The sequence below is a fragment of the Rattus norvegicus genome, chromosome 5 (genome assembly GCF_021556685.1).
Source record: "Rattus norvegicus strain SHRSP/BbbUtx chromosome 5, alternate assembly SHRSP_T2T, whole genome shotgun sequence".
NCBI classification, from domain to species: domain Eukaryota; kingdom Metazoa; phylum Chordata; class Mammalia; order Rodentia; family Muridae; genus Rattus; species Rattus norvegicus.
Genome location: NC_141538.1, coordinates 45,489,352 through 45,495,179, shown reverse-complemented (window position 1 = coordinate 45,495,179; position 5,828 = coordinate 45,489,352). Strand labels below are relative to the sequence as shown.

General features: G+C 37.5%; 1 pseudogene; it reads right to left on the bottom strand.

The window, feature by feature from the left end:
* Window positions 1–3,326: 3,326 nt before the first annotated feature.
* Window positions 3,327–4,049, bottom strand: Rps6-ps1 (ribosomal protein S6, pseudogene 1; annotated as a pseudogene).
* Window positions 4,050–5,828: the final 1,779 nt, after the last annotated feature.

The following is a 5,828-nucleotide window of genomic DNA, read 5'->3' as shown; positions in this document are numbered from 1 at the left end:
AACACAAGCAACAGAAACCAAGACTACATGGCATCATCGGAGCCCAATTCTCCCACCAAAACAAACATGGAATATCCAAACACACCAGAAAAGCAAGATCTAGTTTCAAAATCATATTTGATCATGATGCTGGAGGACTTCAAGAAAGACGTGAAGAACTCCCTTAGGGAAACACAGGAAAACATTAATAAACAAGTAGAAGCCTACAGAGAGGAATCGCAAAAATCCCTGAAAGAATTCCAGGAAAACACAATCAAACAGTTGAAGGAATTAAAAATGGAAATAGAAGCAATCAAGAAAGAACACATGGAAACAACCCTGGATATAGAAAACCAAAAGAAGAGACAAGGAGCTGTAGATACAAGCTTCACCAACAGAATACAAGAGATGGAAGAGAGAATCTCAGGAGCAGAAGATTCCATAGAAATCATTGACTCAACTGTCAAAGATAATGTAAAGCGGAAAAAGCTACTGGTCCAAAACATACAGGAAATCCAGGACTCAATGAGAAGATCAAACCTAAGGATAATAGGTATAGAAGAGAGTGAAGACTCCCAGCTCAAAGGACCAGTAAATATCTTCAACAAAATCATAGAAGAAAACTTCCCTAACCTAAAAAAAGAGATACCCATAGGCATACAAGAAGCCTACAGAACTCCAAATAGATTGGACCAGAAAAAAAACACATCCCGTCACATAATAGTCAAAACACCAAATGCACAAAATAAAGAAAGAATATTAAAAGCAGTACGGGAAAAAGGTCAAGTAACATATAAAGGCAGACCTATCAGAATCACACCAGACTTCTCGCCAGAAACTATGAAGGCCAGAAGATCCTGGACTGATGTCATACAGACCCTAAGAGAACACAAATGCCAGCCCAGGTTACTGTATCCAGCAAAACTCTCAATTAACATTGATGGAGAAACCAAGATATTCCATGAGAAAACCAAATTTACACAATATCATTCCACAAATTCAGCACTACAAAGGATAATAAATGGTAAAGCCCAACATAAGGAGGCAAGCTATACCCTAGAAGAAGCAAGAAACTAATCGTCTTGGCAACAAAACAAAGAGAATGAAAGCACACAAACATAACCTCACATCCAAATATGAATATAAAGGGAAACAATAATCACTATTCCTTAATATCTCTCAACATCAATGGCCTCAACTCCCCAATAAAAAGAAATAGATCAACAAACTGGATATGCAACGAGGACCCTGCATTCTGCTGCCTACAGGAAACACACCTCAGAGACAAAGACAGACACTACCTCAGAGTGAAAGGCTGGAAAACAACTTTCCAAGCAAATGATCAGAAGAAGCAAGCTGGAGTAGCCATTCTAATATCAAATAAAATCAATTTCCAACTAAAAGTCATCAAAAAAGATAAGGAAGGACACTTCATATTCATCAAAGGAAAAATCCACCAAGATGAACTCTCAATCCTAAATATCTATGCCCCAAATACAAGGGCACCTACATACGTAAAAGAAACCTTAATAAAGCTCAAAACACACATTGCACCTCACACAATAATAGTGGGAGATTTCAACACCCCACTCTCATCAATGGACAGATCATGGAAACAGAAATTAAACAGTGATGTCGACAGACTAAGAGAAGTCATGAGCCAAATGGACTTAACGGATATTTATAGAACATTCTATCCTAAAGCAAAAGGATATACCTTCTTCTCAGCTCCTCATGGTACTTTCTCCAAAATTGACCATATAATTGGTCAAAAAACGGGCCTCAACAGGTACAGAAAGATAGAAATTATCCCATGCGTGATATCGGACCACCACGGCCTAAAACTGGTCTTCAATAACAATAAGGGAAGAATGCCCACATATACGTGGAAATTGAACAATGCTCTACTCAAGATAACCTGGTCAAGGAAGAAATAAAGAAAGAAATTAAAAACTTTTTAGAATTTAATGAAAATGAAGGTACAACATACCCAAACTTATGGGACACAATGAAAGCTGTGCTAAGAGGAAAACTCATAGCGCTGAGTGCCTGCAGAAAGAAATAGGAAAGAGCATATGTCAGCAGCTTGATAGCACACCTAAAAGCTCTAGAGCAAAAAGAAGTAAATACACCCAGGAGGAGTAGAAGGCAGGAAATAATCAAACTCAGAGCTGAAATCAACCAAGTAGAAACAAAAAGGACCATAGAAAGAATCAACAGAACCAAAAGTTGGTTCTTTGAAATATTCTAAGTGAGGTAACACAAACCCTAAAAGACATACAAGGTACATACTACTGATAAGTGGATATTAGCCCAAAGGCTCAGAATACCCACGATACAACTCATAGACCATAAGAAGCTTAACAAAAAGGAAGGTCAAAGTGTGGATGCTTCAACCCCACTTAGAACAGGAAGAAAACAAACACTGGAGGCAGATGGAGGAAGGGACCTGGGTGGGTGAGGGAAGGGGGAGGGGGAAAATGTACAGGATCAGGTATGAGAGAAGGCAAAAGAGAAGAGTCACTGGAGAGGCAGAGCTGCTGTTGCTGCTGCTGCTGATGATGATGATTGGGGTTTGTTTTGTGGTGGTTTGTTGTGGTGTGTAAAGTGATCTTTTGTAAAGTAATGAGATGTTCGATACCCTGACTACAAAGAACAAACTTGCCCTATGGAACTTGATGTCCCTAATCAGAAAGAAGTAGTCTGGTGCTATCAATGTCTCCTTTCCCTTCAAGCCTTCTTTCTCTCTAGTGTTGGGGGTTGGAAGTGTGAAATAGGGGTAGAAAGGAGTGGTAGAAAAAGAAACCCAACAAAGTAGCCAAAAGTCCAGTTACATTGGTAAGATCACTGCTGGGTAAAATTGATCATTACTTTTCCTCCAGAAGAGTGCCTAAAAAGCCAGGAGACAGCCCTGAACAGCAATGAACAGTTCCAGAAAGAATGAGGCAAGAGGAATGTTTGAGGCTGAAAAAGGACAGGAATGGATGCTTTGCAACTCTGATTGACTAGCAATCAAAATATATCTTTATAAAGATTTCAAAAACGTTCATGAGTTCAAGAGATCCAGATCATATTATTTTGTCATGGGCGTACTAGGAAAGTATGCCCAGGGTTAGTGGTTAAGTACAGATAGCTTAGATTTTATTATCAGCAACCCATTATCCCTATTCCTAAAATCCTACAAATCATTTCAGCTTAAGTAAGCTTAATGTAATAGCATGCTGTCAGACCTGCAGCATTTTGCAGTTTCAAGGTGTCTAGAGAGAAAATAGATAAATTCCGAGTCAGTCCAGGTGTATGACCCTGATTTTTTTTTTCAGGATTATATATTTGTTACTGTAAATGACTTATTTTTGAATGGACTCGGAGTCAGAGGTAGATGCTCTCAGACTCGGCAAAGACAGTTCAGGTCTCGTGGCAACTGGTCCTAGCACTTTTCTGTGGCTTCCTTCGTTCTCTTGGCCAAAAGTTTATTCTGCTGCCTCCTCGTGGTTTTTCTTACTATATTGTTTCTTCAGTTGGCGTTTGTGTTGTGGAGTAACAAGATGCTGAATCTTGGGTGCTTTGGTTTCGGGCTTCTTATCTTCTTTGTTTAAGGGCTTTCTGACAACATATTGGCTGACATCATTTTCTTTAGAGAGATTAAAAAGCTTTCAGATTCTACTAACTCTAACTCTTTTAGGTCTCAACAGGTAAGGCACACTAATATTTGTCAGTCCAGGAATATCCTTCTCTCCTGTTTTTCACAATTACCACATTTAGAACACTCAGATTGTCATCCCCAATGCATAAGACAGACTTGCACTTTCTCTGGTGCTCCTTGGTCTATAGCAAGAATGCCCCTTACTCACCTGCAGGCACACTCTGCCATGGGTCAAATCACCTTGCTTCTTGGGAAAACCTTGTTTGTCTTTCCCACCACTGATCTGGACCATATAACCCTATCACTCATCACCAGCAGCTACTTCTATGGTAATGCATTTCTCACAGAATGTATGGTGCTTGCATTCATTGTCCACTTCAGTGAGTTTCTGACAGCCCGTGGCAGGAAAGGAAATACTCAGTTTCATATTGACACTGAATCACCCCGATTTAAGCAGTATAGTATTAACTTTTTAATGGTCAATTATATTACTTGCAAAATAGCCTAGGCCTGAGAACTTTCTCAGGCTAAGGAACCATTGTACATGTTATATTTGTATTTATAACCTTATAAGAATTTGTTTAATAGACTTCTTTTGTTGCTAAATTAAATAATAGTGCAGTAATCTAGTATAAACCAATCTTTTCAAGATTGACAAATCCTAATACATTATTCTTTTTACATTCTTTTATATTGTTCTTACACCACTTATACATGCAATTATATTATCATAATCATTCTACCTTTTGTTGCTGAGTTCTTAATATGTATGTCATTTTATCTTGCAGGTTGTAATTTAAGAAATTCTAAATAGACTATGAAAGAAATTCTGGGCTCTGATCTGCTGTCATTTCTCCTATCCTGTTGAACTTTATCAGCCATCTCAGAGTTCATAGGATTCTAATTATTTTGTTATCTTTCTGGTTAAAAGAGGTGGCCATTTCAGTCTTCTATCCCCTCCTGGTAAGAATCTCAATTATAGTTATCCCCATAGACTCCCTGAAATCTTGCCTGTCCCAGGTCTCCAGCTACTCCCAGACATTTCCCCCCATCAACTGCTGTTTTCACCCTGAGTCCTCCCCCATACCCACTGTGCACATGACTGGTACTCATCCCATTTCCCACTCCTCATTCTCACTCCCACATGGTTCTCACTTTCCATCTCCAATGACAATTTTGTTTGCCCTTCTGAATGTTATTCATGCATCTTACCCTGGGCCTTCCTTATTACATAGCTTCATTGGGTCTGTGGACTGTAGTATGGTTATCCTACACTTTATTGCTAATGTCTATTTATAAGTAAGTACATAACATGTGTGCATTTAAGTATGATATTTTATAGTTCAATCCATTTTCCTGCAAATATCATGATGCCTTTGCTTTTAATAGCTGAGTAGTATTCCACTGTACTCATGTACCAGATTTTCTTTATCCATTCTTCAGCTGAGGGACACCAAGGCTATTTCCAGTTTCTGGCTTCTGTTAAAATAGTTGAACATAGTTGAGCATAGTTGAGCAAGTCTCCTTATGGTATGTGGAGTATCTTTTGGCTATATGCCTAGAAGAAGTATAGCTGTGTCTTGTGGAATATAAATAATGGAATATAAATTTTTAAAGTATGGATTATGAATCACTAAATTTACTCTGTATGCATTGCAATGTTTTCCTTGTCATGTTTAATTTTATTAATTTTCGTCTTAACTCTCTTGCTTTGTCAATTTTGGCTAATCTTTCAAAATACCAACTCTTATTTCATTTGTTCTTTGTGCTTTCTCATTTTTGTTTGATTATTTTCAGCTGTGACTCTTAATGGCCCTTCTCATGTACTTTTCTGGATGTTGTTTCCTGATGTTTTCCCAAAACTTCAGGTGCAACATCAAGTTATTAATACATGTCTCCTCTAGCATATAATGCAAGCACTTTTACCTCTAGACTTTTCTTTTGGGAGTGCAGGACTACATTTATGTGTCCCAGAAATGGTGGTATATTGATTTTGCAATTTTATTCTATTTTAAGAATTATTGATTTTTATTTTTGATGTTTACCTGCACTCAATTCTTATTCAGTAAGTTGTTATTTAAATTCTGGGTTCTCATGTGTTTTCTGATATTTTTATTGTTTATATATATATATATACATATATATATATATGTTTCTGAATGATCAAGTAGCATTCAGAATTTTAATTCAATTTTGCTAAAATATT